The sequence below is a fragment of the Equus asinus genome, chromosome 7 (assembly GCF_041296235.1).
Source record: "Equus asinus isolate D_3611 breed Donkey chromosome 7, EquAss-T2T_v2, whole genome shotgun sequence".
NCBI lineage: Eukaryota > Metazoa > Chordata > Mammalia > Perissodactyla > Equidae > Equus > Equus asinus.
Genome location: NC_091796.1, coordinates 26,123,092 through 26,139,743, shown reverse-complemented (window position 1 = coordinate 26,139,743; position 16,652 = coordinate 26,123,092). Strand labels below are relative to the sequence as shown.

The 16,652-nt window shown below is 40.8% G+C and overlaps 1 protein-coding gene across 10 annotated transcripts in view; it reads right to left on the bottom strand.

The window, feature by feature from the left end:
* The window catches only part of DYM (dymeclin), a 374,085-nt gene that overhangs the window by 303,910 nt on the left and 53,523 nt on the right, over nt 1-16,652 (bottom strand). The gene's annotated exons all lie outside the window — the stretch shown is intronic.

Genomic DNA, 16,652 nt, shown 5'->3' with positions numbered 1-16,652 from the left:
CTAGCGGTTAAGTTGGGCACACCCTGATTTGGTGGGCTGGGTTTGGTTCCTGGGGGTGGACCTACACCACCCATCAGTGGCCATGCTGTGGCAGTGACTCACATACAAAACAGAGGAAGACTGGCATGGATTTTAGATCAGGGCAAATCTTCCTCAGAAAGAAAAAAAAAGGCCTGAAAAATTGATCATCTATATCCCCAATATATACAATATAATAAACTTTAAAGGTAAAACTGTGTTCAGATAATCACAAATCATTCTAATGAAAAATAAATAGACACATAAAGAAAGCAATACAGCCAAAGAGAAGTTTATTTGATCTGACAAAATTTTAAAGAATTTGCTTTAAAAAAAAATCAATTTTAAAAGGTGGGCAAGGGGCCAGCCCCATGGCTGAGTGGTTAAGTTCGCATGCTCTGCTTTAGGGGCCCAGTGTTTCGCTGGTTAGGATCTTGGTCATGGACATGGCACCACTCATCAAGCCATGCTGAGGTGGCGTCCCACAGGCCACAGCTAGAAGGACCCACAACTAAAGATATACAACTATGTACCAGGGGGCTTTGGGGAGAAAAAGGAAAAATAAAATCTTTAAAAAGTGGGTGTTTCAGGGTCTGGCCCCGTGGCCGAGTGGTTAAGTTCATGCGCTCCATTGCAGGCGGCCCAGTATTTCGTTGGTTCGAATCCTGGGTGTGGACATGGCACTGCTCATCAAGCCACGCTGAGGCAGCGTCCCACATGCCACAACTAGAAGGACCCACAACAAAGAATATACAACTATGTACCAGAGGACTTTGGGGTGAAAAAGTAAAAAATAAAATCTTAAAAAAAAAAAAAAAGTGGGTGTTTCAGCAAATCCAGCCTAAAAAACTGAGAGGATACTGTAATGAGAACGAGAAGATCTGGTTACTAGATCAAGATCTATAATTAATGGGATATTGAACCTCAGACAAATTACTTTACTTCTCCAACCTCAGTTTTCTCATCTGACAAAGAAACAACAGCTAACATACATTGAACAATATACACTAAGTGCTTTACATGCATTACCTCATTTAATCCTCAAAACCACCTATGGGAGAAGCATCAATATTATCTCCATTTTACAGATCCTCCTGTCTAGGTTGTTACTCACCCAAGGATACACCCTCATCTAGTGGCTCAAATCCTTGGCTCTAAACTGCTATGCTATACCAACCCCTATAATCAAGGAATTAGACTTAATGAAACTATAAAGTTCTATCAGGCTGCACAGCAAGACATATGTGATGGTCAATTTTATGTGTCAACTTGACTAGGCCACAGGATGCCCAGATATCTGCTTACATGTTATTTTTGGGTGTGTCTGTGAGGATGTTTCTGCATTTAAATTGGCAGACTGAGTAAAGCAAATTGGCCTGCCCAAAGTGGTGGGCATCATCCAACCCACGGGTGGTCAGAACACAACAAAGGCGGAGGCAGGCTGCATTCTCTCTCTGCCTGACTGACTGCTTGAGCTGAAACACAGGTCTCCTCCTGCCCTTGGACTGGGACTTTCAACACTGGCTCTCCTGGATCTCAGGCCTGTGGCCTCTAATCGGAATTTAAACCACCAGCTCTGCTGAGTCTCCAGTCATTGGACTGCTCAGCCTCCATAATCCTGTGAGCCAATTTCCTTTTTTTTTTTTTATCCTGCTTTATTTCCCAAACCCCACCCCCCCGGTACATAGTTGTATATCTTAGTTGCAAGTCCTTCTAGTTGTGTGATGTGGGACGCCGCCTCAACGTGGCCTGACAAGCGGTGCCATGTCCACGCCCAGAATCCGAACCCTGGGCCGCCGCAGAGGAGCATGCGAACTTAACCACTCGGCCACGGAGCCGGCCCCCGCCAATTTCTTATAATAAATCGCCATTCATCCTATTGGTTCTGTTTCTCTGTAAAACTCTGACTAACACATCATAGAAGGACAGAAGTTAAGAATTTATTACAAAGGACAGACCATCTAGTCAGAAGATTTAATTTTACTGATGAAGAAAGAGTCCCAGAAAGGTTAAGTGTTGGGCTCAAAGACAACAATATGTCAAGAAATGCCCAGTCTTTTTGCTTTATGAATGATTTTCAAAATGTGAGATTCCAGAGTTCTAGATATTTGTTTCTCTTTTGAAATGTATTTTTAACTATTTTGAAAACCGGAAATGCAAACACTCAAACACACTGCTGGCATGTGCTGCCAGAAGAATTCATTTTTATGCAGATCTGAGAATTATGTTTTTGCTGCCATCTCTATGCATATATTTGAACTTCTTTAAAATGTGTTAAAGATTTAGAGAGATGAAGTGTTCCAGAATTTTTTTTTAATCCAGGTCTGCAAATAAATACTTTTAAAAATCATACTTGGCGATCAGTACATCATTACAGCACACCTGCTTTGAGCTCAATAACTGTCAAGTTAACTCAGGTCTACCTGCTGGGTATATGTTCTTGTCATAGCTTGAGAGGCAATGAAAGTAACTGCGTAACTTTCTCATGATAAAATGTTGCAGCACCTTGCTATTCCAAGTGTGGTTCATAGACTAATGGCATCAGCCTTATCTGGGAGCTTGCTGGAAGTGCAGAAGCCCGGGTCCACCTTACACCTACTGAAGTTGATAGTTCTCAAAGTTTAATGTGACTTTAAATCACAAGGCGTTCTTATTAAAGTGGAAATTCTGATTCTGCATGCGTGAAGTGTGGCCTGAGGTTCTGCAACAGTCTCCCAGCTGATGGCCACTGCTACTGGTTGGAGAACCCACTGGGAGTAGCAAGGTGGAGCACGTGCCTGTAAGTTAGGGCAGGTTCTGTCCAACCTTTATAATCAAGAATAGATATGCGATTAGATATCAGACATTGTTAGAGTTCCACTTTGAAATGAAAATTTCCTACTTCCCTTTTAAGCTTTGCATGTAGCTTAATGAAAGACTATCCTGAGATCTCAGGATGCATTGTTTAACAAAAAAAAAGTTATGTTTGCAAGTATATCTCTGTGGGAATTAATATTATCTAGCTATCGTAAATCAAAAGAAAATAATGAAATAAGAAACTGAGGATGATATGACTATGATACCAGCCCAAGGTTGACATAAGGGAAGCCATACTGTAGAAAAGAAACCATATTGTAACTTTGAATGACCTCCGATTAACTAACCCAGACGTGCTCTGTAGATTTTATGGCCCTTCCCAGCTGCTGTAAGTTGGTAACTGTGCTCTGTTGAGTTCCTTAGGAATGTGATGACCCCCGGGCAGAGTCTATGCTGACAGCCATCATCAGTGACAAGTGAAAGATCAGGGTATAGGGCGTTGCTCTGGTCTCTGATGCATATCCAGGAAAACAAAAGGAACTAAGACCAGATGTCTGCCCCCACCTGGAGATCAGATGGAGGCCCCACTGGGATTAGGTCTATTTTTGAGGGACTGTTAAAATTTGGGTTGTCTATACTTCTTATCCTTCTGGTTGGATGCTTGATTAGAAAATGTGCCTTTACATGCTGTTCCAAAATGGTTGAGCAAGGTACAAAAATTCTAAAATGCAAAATCTCAACCTGAAGCCAGGAACAAGAGAATATTTCCAAATTAGTGCTAAACAGTTTCATTTCTCTAACCCAGATCTATCCCCCAACTCAGCAGGAAGTAGCTAGATGGGTCACCACCCTAAATCCCTCAAGAATGAGGAATACCAAAGAATAGGGGGGACTAAAACCAGCAACAGTTAGCCATTGATGACTAAGCAGCTAGTAACTAAAGTTTTTTTTTCCTTTTTGCAATTACTGATTATAGTTTTCAGTTGTTCCCCTGCCCATCGCTAACTGTGTTGTTTAGGGAATATGCTATCTGAGTCCCACTAGGTTCCTACAGATAACATCTCCCTGGAGCCTGGGTCACCATGGTAATGGGTGTTTGAGCTATTTTTCAGGAACCCCTTGTCCACTTTAGGCTGGTTGAGACCACTAACCCATCAACTGGGCTGGCGCAGATGTCTGATGAGCAACCTTCTGACGTCAAGAAGCTGAAAATTCCACCCTCAGATCATGCTAATGTCACCATTTGATGAACACAAGTCCTGTGAAAAGGCATGAAGTCTGACTATGCTTGTCCAGATCATCACTTACCTCACCCCCCTCACCTCCAACCACCTATCTCCACATTTCAGACCATCTTGCACCCCCATCCCATAAATATCTCCGAGTCTCCATTTTCAGGAAATCAGATTTGAGACTCGTTCTTTCACTTCCTCGCATGGCTGCCTTGTGATTAAACTCTCTCTCTCTCTCTCTGCTGCAATCTCGTCATCTTGGTGTTTGGCTTTCTGGGCAATGGGCAAAAATGAACCTGGGTTTGGTAAAAACTACACCCATATTTCAGAATCCCAACTTCACAATCTTTTGTTCAATCAACAGCTCCTTTATTACTGAATGACTTTATAAGTAATTGATTGAATTTATAAATGGTTAGCTATCTCTTTAAAAATTGTTAGAAAATGAAACCCGGGTTGTTGGAAAGAGCAACCAGCTATAAGATTTATGTAATTAACGCTTTGTGTACCTTTTTCAGTCATTCATTCATCATGTACTTACTGAGCTACTTATATGTACCCAGCACTGTTTCAGGTACTAAGGAGATACTTAGAACTCCCTGTCTTAATGGAGCTGACATTCTAAGATAGTTAAGTTTTCACAGTACTCTTGGACAAGATGCAGATGGGGCAATAAATTAATAAAATTAAGTAAGCTCAATGATGTTTACACAATATCCAATAGTAAACTCGATATTCCAAAACACCTCAGTGGAAATGAACAGGATAAAAGCTAACTGGTCAAGATTAAATGCTATGCTGAAGTTGAACGAGCTTAAGGAATCAGACTAGGAACAGAGGATATCTGATAGGAGGGCAGAAAAGCATAACGGAACTAGACTATAGAAGCTGACTAGGTTCAAATCCCAGCTCCACCACTGACTAGCTGTGTGACAGCTGGCAACTTACTCAACCTCCCAATACCTCAGTTTCCTCATCTGTAAAATTAAGATAACAACAGTACTTAAGAAATGGAAAACTAACTCATCTGACTCAGAGCATGAACCTGTGGCAATCTATTAACTAAAGTGGTTCTTGTGTAAAGAAGGGGATTTCCCATCTCTACAGGAGCTCAAGCAAACTCTGGGTAACACTCAGAAAGGGTATTATAAAGAGGATTTCTATCTGCAGTGAGAGGTGGGACTTGGTTCCAGCCCCTGAAACAACCTTCCCACTATCTCACTAAAATATCCATGAGCCCCAGAATCCAGTAACCAAGATACAGAAAATATACAGGACAGAGATGGTTAACAATCCATGGGGATGCAATCAATAAAACCCACAGTGTGGGAAAGTCTACTACCCACTTTCTTCAATAAATAAATTGAGAGGAGAAAAAGAGAGACAAACGCAGGAAGAACCTAGCTGTGCAAAGAATCGTAAAGACACATCAACCAACAACAATATGTGGACATTTTTGGCTCCTGATTCAAACAATTAGAAATTTGAACACTCAGTGGATATTTTATGATGTTAAAAATTGCTTTTAGTAAGATAATGGTATTTTTTCCTTTAAATAATCCTTACTATGAGATACGTACTAAAATATTTATGGATGAAATAAGGTGATGTCTGAGATTTGTGTCAAATTAATATGTAAAGATGGACAAACTGATATAATGTCTGAGATTTGTGTCAAATTAATATGTAAAGATGGATGCAATGATAGGATGTCTGAGATTTGTGTCAAATGATATGTGAGGAAATGCTTTTTGTTTTGTATATACTTTTTACTTTTATACTTTTCTGTATATATGTCACACTTCAATAAATGGGTGGGAGACACAGATGAAACAAGACTGTCAACAAGTTCAAAATAAGTGAAACTGGGAGATCACCATATAGGATTTCATTATATTATTCTGTCTGTTTTTGTATAAGGGTGAAAATTTCAAAAACAAAGAATTAAAAATTAAGGGAGAGAAGAGCCAAGATGGCGCCGTGAGTAGTCCTCTTTGTCTCTCGCCCTTCGAGTCTACAATTATTTGGACACTTATCGCTTGACAAAGGATATCCAGACAGCATCTCAGGACGTCTGAGACACCCACGCGACTATACATCGGAAGGCGGATGGACTTTCCTCCGGGAGGATGTGGAAATAGGTGAAAACTCTCCGACCCCGACGGGAAGCCTAGTACCCGCAAGCGGCTTTCTTCCAACGGACGCCCCCAGAGGATCCACACACATCTAGGGCAGGAGCGAGAACACAACAGAGGAGCGACGGTGGAAACAGGTGACCAGAACCCTACCTAAACCCCCTGCAATTACTCCTAAACGCAGAGGGAAACTTTGGAGTTGCACACCTGAGCCCGCGGGGAGAGTCTCTCCCCGCCATTGGCGGGGAGACCCAGCCTGGTGCTCGGGGCGCCAGGAGGGTCCCAGAGAGAGACACGGAGGGCACGGAGATCTCCCAGCTGCCGTTGCCCGCCCCGTGGGGCTAGGGATTGCCGGAGATCTCGGAGAGGACCGGGGCCGGGGGAACTTTCAAAGGCCGGTTCTGCGACCCGGAGGGGAAGCGCCGGAGCTCCGCCCGGGCAGCAGACAAGGCTCTCTGTCTGCTGTTAGCAGAGGGGCCACGCTGAGCATTCACGGCTCCGGGAGAGGCCCGGAGAGAATCCCAGAGGGCGGGGCGACCCCCAGCTGCCGTTGCCCACCCCGTGAGGCTAGGGATTGCCGGAGATCTCAGAGAGGACTGGGGCTGGAGAGAGTTCCAGAGACCCAGCTTAGTAGCCTAGGGGGAAACCCTACAGGCTCACAGCAGCCTTAGGGAAAGCCTCTGCACAGCACCAGTAGAAGGCACCCAGCCGCCAGCCACAAGGCTGGAAGACCCCAGGGCAAAAGCAGCATAGCTAGGTGTACTAACCACAGACTGTAGAAGATGCCAATAGCTCTCCTGCGACCCATAGAGGACAAGTGAGATTTGGTGGGTGCCGACAGCAACGGAGCGACAAATATAAGTGATCCCACCCCTGGCCGCTGGAAAAGCCCATAACACCGTTGCAGACCCCAAGGAGAGAGCACATCTAGGTGGGCTGCAACAGTAGGCACCAGCAGCCTGAAGCCCCCCTGTGACGGCCCCCACGGCAGAGGAGGGAATCCAAAGGGCCACTGTGGCTACGAAGAGGGGCCCAGGCCCAGTTAGCAACTACGGACAGGGTTCCTGGTTGGTGAAGTATAAACAGCTGCTCCCCCCACCGCAGCAGCTGAAACAAGTGAAAGGAGCAACTAAACTCTATCTCCATGCGGAGGCACAAATCAACAACATCAAGCAATATGAAAAAATACATTAAATCTCCAGAACAGAAAGAAAGCAACAAATACACAGAAAACAATCCCAAAGAAAATGAGATATATAACCTAAATGACGATGACTTCAAAACAGCCATCATTAAGATTCTCAATGAGTTAAGAGAGAATTCTGACCGACAACTCAACGAGTTCAGGAGCTATGTCACAAAAGAGTTTGATACGATAAAGAAGAACCAAACAGAAATATTGGAAATGAAGAACACAATAGAGGAGATTAAGAAAAATCTAGATGCTCTGAACAGTAGGGCCGATAATATGGAGGAAAGAATTAGCAATTTGGAAGATGGCAATATAGAATTGTTGCAGGCAGAGGAGGAGAGAGAAGCAAGACTTAAAAGATATGAAGAAACTCTCCGAGAATTATCAGACACAATTAGGAGATGCAACGTAAGGATTATAGGTGTACCAGAGGGAGAAGAGAAGGAGAAAGGGGCAGAAAACCTATTCAAAGAAATAATGGCTGAGAACTTCCCAAATCTGGTGAGGGAGATGGATCTTCAGGTGACAGAAGCCAATAGATCTCCAAACTTTATCAATGCAAGAAGACCAACTCCACGGCATATAGTAGTGAAGCTAGCAAAAGTCAACGACAAGGAGAAAATATTAAGGACAGCCAGGCAAAAGAAACTAACCTACAAAGGAACCCCCATCAGGCTATCAGCAGATTTCTCAGCAGAAACTTTACAGGCTAGAAGAGAGTGGAATGATATATTCAAAAATCTGAAGGACAAAAATCTACAGCCGAGAATTCTCTACCCAGCGAAAATATCCTTCAAATACGATGGAGAAATAAAAACTTTCCCAGATAAACAAAAATTAAGGGAGTTCATTGCCACAAAACCTCCTCTTCAGGAAATCCTCAGGAAAACCCTCATTCCTGAAAAATCCAAAAAAGGAAAGGGGCTACAAAACCAAGAGCAGAGGAGATAAGTAGAAGGACAACAACAGAGAGTAGCAGCTCTACATCAGAACAGATTAAACCATGGGACGAGAAACAAAGGAAACTGAAGAAAACCGGAAAACAAGACACAAAATGGGAGTGGTAGGCCCCCACGTCTCAATAATCACTCCAAATGTAAATGGACTGAACTCCCCAATCAAAAGACACAGAGTGGCAGGATGGATCAAAGAACAAGATCCAACAATATGCTGCCTCCAGGAAACACACCTCAGCCCCAAAGACAAACACAGACTCAGAGTGAAGGGATGGAGAACAATACTCCAAGCTAATAATGAACAAAAGAAAGCAGGTGTCGCTATACTAATATCAGACAAGGTAGATTTCAAAGCAAAACAGATAAAGAAAGATAAAAAGAGACAGTATATAATGATAAAAGGGACTCTCCACCAAGAAGACATAACACTTATAAATATATACGCACCCAACACAGGAGCACCAAAATTTGTAAAGCAACTCTTAATAGAACTAAAAGAAGACATCAACAACAATACAATAATAGTAGGGGACCTCAACACACCATTAACACCAATGGACAGAACATCCAGACAGAAAATCAACAAGGAAATAATAGAATTAAATGAAAAATTAGACCAGATGGACTTAATAGATATATATAGAACACTTCATCCAAAAACAGCAGGTTACACATTCTTCTCAAGTGCACATGGAACATTCTCAAGGATTGACCATATTTTGGGAACCAAAGCAAACATCAATAAATACAAGAGAGCTGAAATAATATCAAGCATCTTTTCTGATCATAACGCTATTAAACTAGAAATCAACTACAAGAAAAAAGCAGAGAAAGGTGCAAAAATGTGGAGACTAAACAACACGCTTCTCAACAAACAATGGATCATTGAAGAAATTAAAGAAGAAATCAAATATTATCTGGAGACAAATGAAACTGAGAACACGACATACCAAATCATTTGGGATGCAGCAAAAGCAGTCCTAAGAGGGAAATTCATCGCAATACAGGCTCACCTCACTAAACAAGAAAAAGCTCACATAAGCAACCTCAAACGACACCTAACGGAACTAGAAAAAGAAGAACAAACAAAGCCCAGAGTCAGTAGAAGGAGGGAAATAATAAAAATAAGAGCAGAAATAAACGATATTGAAACAAAAAAGACAATAGAAAGGATCAATGAAACAAAGAGTTGGTTCTTCGAAAGAATTAACAAAATTGACAAACCCCTAGCCAGACTCACCAAGAAAAGAAGAGAGAAAGCGCAAATTAATAAAATCAGGAATGACAGAGGAGAAATCACAACAGATACCAATGAAATACAAGAGATCATAAGAGAATACTATGAAAAACTATATGCCAACAAATTGAACAACTTGGAAGAAATGGACAAATTCCTAGACTCCTACAATCTCCCCAAACTGAATCAGGAAGAAATGGAGAATCTGAATAGACCAATCACAAGTAAGGAAATAGAAACGGTAATCAAAAACCTCCCCAAAAACAAGAGTCCAGGACCAGACGGCTTCTCTGGAGAATTCTACCAAACATTCAAAGAAGACTTAATACCTATTCTCCTCAAACTGTTCCAGAAAATTGAGAAAGATGGAGAACTCCCTAACACATTCTATGAAGCCAACATCACTCTGATCCCCAAACCTGACAAGGACAACACAAAGAAGGAGAACTACAGGCCGATATCACTGATGAACATAGATGCAAAAATCCTCAACAAAATTTTGGCAAACCGATTACAGCAATACATCAAAAAGATTATACACCAGGATCAAGTGGGATTTATACCAGGGACACAGGGATGGTTCAACATCCGCAAGTCAATCAACGTGATACACTACATCAACAAAATGAAAAACAAAAACCACATGATCATCTCAATAGACGCAGAGAAAGCATTCGACAAGATCCAACACCCATTTATGATAAAAACCCTCAGTAAAATGGGTATAGAAGGAAAGTACCTCACCATAATAAAGGCCATATATGATAGACCCACAGCCAACATCATACTCAATGGACAAAAGCTGAAAGCCATCCCTCTGAGGACAGGAACAAGACAAGGGTGCCCACTTTCACCACTCCTATTCAACATAGTACTGGAGGTGCTGGCCAGAGCAATTCGGCAGGAAAAAAAAATAAAAGGAATCCAAATAGGTAACGAAGAAGTAAAACTCGCGTTGTTTGCAGACGACATGATCTTATACATAGAAAACCCCAAAGAATCCACAGAAAAACTATTAGAAATAATCAACAACTACAGCAAAGTAGCAGGGTATAAAATTAACGTGCATAAATCAGTAGCATTTCTATACACTAACAATAAACTAACAGAAAAAGAACTCAAGAACTCTATCCCATTCACAATCGCAACGAAAAGAATAAAATACCTTGGGATAAACTTAACCAAGGAAGTGAAGGATCTATACAATGAAAACTACAAGACTTTCTTGAAAGAAATAGGCGATGACATAAAGAGATGGAAAAACATTCCTTGCACATGGATTGGAAGAATAAACATAGTTAAAATGTCCATACTACCTAAAGCAATATACAGATTCAATGCTATCCCAATCAGAATCCCAAGAACATTCTTCACAGAAATTGAACAAACAATCCTAAAATTCATATGGGGGAACAAAAGACCACGAATTGCTAAAGCAATCCTGAGCAAGAAAAACAAAGCCGGCGGAATCACAATCCCCGATTTCAAAACATACTACAAAGCTACAGTGATCAAAACAGCATGGTACTGGTACAAAAACAGGTCCACAGATCAATGGAACAGAATTGAAAGCCCAGAGATAAAACCACACATCTATGGACAGCTAATCTTCGACAAAGGAGCAGAGGGCCTACAATGGAGAAAAGAAAGTCTCTTCAACAAATGGTGCTGGGAAAACTGGACAGCCACATGCAAAAGATTGAAAATTGACCATTCTTTTTCACCACACACCAAAATAAACTCAAAATGGATCAAAGACCTAAAGATTAGGCCTGAGACAATAAGTCTTTTGGAAGAGAATATAGGCAGCACACTCTTTGACATCAGTTTCAAAAGAATCTTTTCGGACACTGTAACTCCTCAGTTGAGGGAAACAATAGAAAGAATAAACAAATGGGACTTCATCAGACTAAAGAGCTTCTTCAAGGCAAGGGAAAACAGAATTGAAACAAAAAAACAGCTCACTAATTGGGAAAAAATATTTACAAGCCACTTATCCGACAAAGGGTTAATCTCCATAATATACAAAGAACTCACACTGCTTAACAACAAAAAAACAAACAACCCGATCAAAAAATGGGCAGAGGACATGAACAGACATTTCTCAAAAGAAGATATGAATATGGCCAATAGACACATGAAAAGATGTTCATCATCGCTAATCATCAGGGAAATGCAAATCAAAACTACACTAAGATATCACCTTACCCCCGTTAGATTGGCAAAAACATCCAAAACCAAGAACGACAAATGTTGGAGAGGTTGTGGAGAAAGAGGAACCCTCATACACTGTTGGTGGGAATGCAAACTGGTACAGCCACTATGGAAAACAGTATGGAGATTTCTCAAAAAGTTAAAAATAGAAATACCCTATGACCCAGCCATCCCATTACTGGGTATCTATCCTAAGAACCTGATATCAGATATCTCAAGAGTCCGTTGCACCCCTATGTTCATCGCAGCATTATTTACAATAGCCAAGACGTGGAACCAGCCTACATGCCCAGAAACTGATGATTGGATAAAGAAGATGTGGTATATATACACAATGGAATACTACTCAGCCATAAAAAAAGACGAAATTGGCCCATTCACAACAATGTGGATGGACCTCGAGGGCATTATGTTAAGCGAAATAAGTCAGTCAGAGAAAGACGAACTCTATATGACTCCACTCATAGGTGGAAATTAGTATATTGAGAAGGAGATCTGATCGGTGGTTACCAGGGAAAAGGGGGGGTGGGGGGAGGGTACGGAGGGGGAAGTGGTGTACCCACAACATGACTAACAAAAATGTACAACTGAAATTTCACAAGCTTGTAATCCATCATAACATTAATAAAAAAAAAAAAAAAATTAAGTATCCATGAAAACATAAAATGCTGATCAGGAAAGACGGTTCTTCTCCCCTCAGAACAAGAAACACTTTCACTATCTACAAGGTTTACATAACTGATATATAAATTATTTAGTTATCAATGGTCCATTACAAACCTAACTGCCTGAAATGACCTTTGAGGAAAAAGGCTCCCTCTCACAGCCTACTCTAACCAGAAAACATAGGTGGACCCTCCCACCCAGTAACTGCACCAACTCTGTGGCTACAACCCCCAGCACACAACTGGGAAGAAGTAAACAAGGCAAACAAGAGCAAAACGTTGGTCGAGATTTCAATCTGGGAATTTCAGAATTCCCTCACACTTCAAAGCCAAGGAGTAAATGTAAGAGAAGGTTGCATCTAAACAAAGCAAAACCTGCACAAAATAAAACCTTCGTGGGTTCTAGAAATTAGCTTAGAGAATGGTAACAGCCTGCCTTCAAGCTAAGATAACAGCAGATCCAACAAGCACCTACAGGATCCACACAAGGAACGGGGTTAATAAACACACCCCCTCTGGTAACAAACAATGTGCCTTCACGGATGCTCTCTATGCCCATACTCTGCTTTCTCTTTCTGATGAGTAATCATTACATAAAATATACGTATTTGTTTATGGTGTGACTCCCGCACTGAGGCAGATCCATGATGTCAGAGACCTAGGTTAGTCTTTTTTGCAGTCACATCCCCAGCTTATAGAATAGAGCCTGCAATATAGTAGGCGCTCAGTAAATATTTGCTGGTTTAATGAATTAGTAAGACGAAAACAACAATAATAGTAACAATGGAATAAGCAATAGATTATGCTGAAACCTCAGCAGAAGAGCTGAATCAAAATTGGCAAAAGAATTTTGGTACACAAGCATCACTGGTGGAGGACAGGAAAATCAATCATCTATTTTTTTAAAAAAAAAGAACAGAAAACCACTGGGAAAAAGGGGTATAATGAAAAGAGAGCAGTCTGACATGTAGGAAAAACAAGGACTAATGAAAACTAAACTAAAAATGCAATAACAACTAGAATCTTGAAAGAAAAGAACAGTAATGTATGAAACACTGAATCAAAGATATAAAGGAAGAACTATGAGAAAAGAACAAAGAAGAAAAAGAAGATACAGAAGGTAAAGAATAGAGATCCTACCTGAACATTACAGGTGATCCTAAGTTGAGGCAGAAAAAAGCCAAAACACAGGTAAAACCAAAGTCGTAACTAAAGAAAACTTCAGAATTGAAAATTACTTTAATAAACCAATTTTAAAAAGTCATCAAATTACAGGCAAAAAATAAAGAAAAAGTATAATGAGAAACAATCACAACAGATAAAGGAGGAAAGTCTTATGAACAAAGCAAAATGAAAAAAACTTAAGATCTCAGACTTCCTTTCAGTTTAATACTAGATGTCACAAAAGAATTGAACAAGGAGCAACGTCCGCATCATGGCAGAGTGAACTTGCCTGGGACTCTCTCCCCTCCAACATACAACAAAAAGGGGCATCTGTACTCCAACAGAAGACATCCTAAAAACAAAAACTTGGGAGACACGCAGCCACACGACAGAGGACAGAGAGGCTGGAGGCCCCTCCGAGGAGCTGGAATGGGGTAAGAGAGAACTTAGCTCCCTCCCCTAAAGACTGTGGTCACTGCTGCAGGAGGATCCATGAGGGAAGGAGTAGGGGAGGGGTTGCACGTCCACAGGATCACCCACAACTCCCTAGCGCCCTTGCAGCCTAGAGGGAAGCCCTGTAATGGGGTGAAAGCTTTTGCGGAGAGTGACCTCATCAAGCCAAGAGCCCAGGAGACCAGACAGTGAGACCTGATGGAGAAATCCCGGAGTGCATCTAGGAGAAAGCGACCCTCCCCCCCACCCACTCAGCCCAGCTCCAGCCCCTGCGATCTCGGCTGAAGGCAGAGAGCTCAGACTACCCAGCTCTCAATCCCCAACCAGTGGTGACAGGCTGTAACTGCAACCGATAATATCAAAATGAGAAAGAAACAACGTTCCAATATCAGACATTACACCAAACTCCAGACCAGAAAGAAAATGACAAGCACCCAGAACTCAGTCCTGAGGACACAGAAATAGGTAAGCTAAACTATAAAGTTCAAACTAGCCATCATCAAAACACTCAGTGAGGTAAAAGAGAATGTAAAGAAACAATTCAACAAGTTCAAGAGCTAATTCACAGAAGACATTGAAACTACAAAGAAGAATCAATCAGAAATACTAGAGATGAAAGACATAATGGAAGAGAGAAAACAAAATACGCATTCCCTAAATGCTCGACTGGACATCATAGAGGAGCATATCAGCATAATCGAAGATAGACATGTTGAAATGCTCCAGACAGAGGAGGAGAGAGAACTAAGACTAAAAAGGAATGAAGAAAGTTTCCGAGAAATATCCAACTCAATGAGGAAATGCAACATAAGCATTACAGGTATTCAAGAAGGTGAAGAGAAGGAGAATGAAGCAGAAAGCGTGTTCAAAGAAATAATAGCAGAGAACTTCCCAAATCTAGGGAAAGAGAGGGAAACATGTGTGGAAGAGGCTTCCAGATCTCCTAGATTTGCCAATGTAAAGAGACCTACTGCAAGGAATATAGTAGTAAAACTGACAAAAATGAATGACACAGAAAGAACACTAAGGGCAGCAAGGCAGAAGAAAATAACCTACAAAGGAACCTCTATCAGGCTTTCAGCAGATTTCTCTGCAGAAATCTTACAAGATAGAACAGAAGAACATATTCAAAACTTTAAAAGACAAGAATCTTCAGCCAAAAATACTCTATCCAGCAAAAATATCCTTCAGATATGTGGGGGAAATTAAATCTTTCCCAGACAAACAAAAGCTAAGGGAGTTTGTAGCCATGAGACCCTCACCTTACAAGAAATCCTCAAGAAGGCCCTCATACCTGAAAAAAAAAAGGGGGGGGGGGTGGAGAAAGGGGTCACAAAACACAGAATAAGGAGATAAATAGGTAGACAGAATCAGAATAGGATAGCAAATATTCAACTATAGCATTAGGCTAAAAGCAAGGAAAACATCAAAAACAAACACAATCTTGTCACTTTAACCACAAACTCACAACACAAGTTGGAATAAGATATGAGAAAAACAACTTAGGAGGGGAGAAGGAAAGGGGCTGAATTGGTATGGACTAAGTAAATAAGAGGTCATCAGAAAATGGACTATATTATACATGAGATTCTAAACACAAACCTCAGGGTAATCACTAAACAAAAAAGCAGAACAGAGACACAAAAAATAAATAAGTAAAAAACAAAGAAATACATCATAAAAAAATTCATAATTTAATGGGTAGACCAAAACACACAGGAGGAGAAACAAAGGAAATGCAGGAAAACAAATGATAAAATGACGGCATTGAGCCCTCATACATCAATAATCACCCTAAACGTAAATGGATTGAATTCTCCAATAAAAAGACACAGAGTGGCAAGATGGACTAAAGAACAAGACCCAACAATTTGCTGCCTCCAGGAAACACATTTCAGCTCCAATGACAAACACAGGCTCAGAGTGAAGGGGTGGATGATACTCCAAGCTAATAGCAAACAAAAGAAAGCAGGCGTCGCAATACTCATATCACAGAAAGTAGACTTCAAGATAACACAGGTAAAGAGAGACAAAGAGGAACAGTATATAATGACCAAAGGGACACTCCATCAAGAAGAAATAACACTTATAAATATCTATGCAGGAGCACAAAATCTCATAAAGCAACTATCAACAAACCTAAAAGAAGATATTAATAATAACACAATGATAGTAGGAGACGTCAACACCCCACTCACAGCAATGGATAGATCACCCAGACAGAAAATCAACGAGGAAACAGTGGAATTAAATGAAAAGCTAAACCAGTTGGACTTAATAGACATATATAGAGCACTTCATCGAAAAACAGCAGAATGCACATTCTTCTCAAATGCGCACAGAACATTCTCATATGGTCTCAAGGAGAGACCATATGTTGGGAAACAAGGCAAGCCTCTATAAATTTAAAAAAATTGAAATAATAAGCACCTTTTCTGATCATGATGCTATAAAGCTAGAAATTAATTACAAGAAAAAAGCTGAGGAAGGGACAATGTTTTGGAGATTAAACAACATGCTATTGAACAAGCAATGGATCACTGAAGAAATTAAAGGAGAAATCAAAAAATATCTGGAGACAAATGAAAAT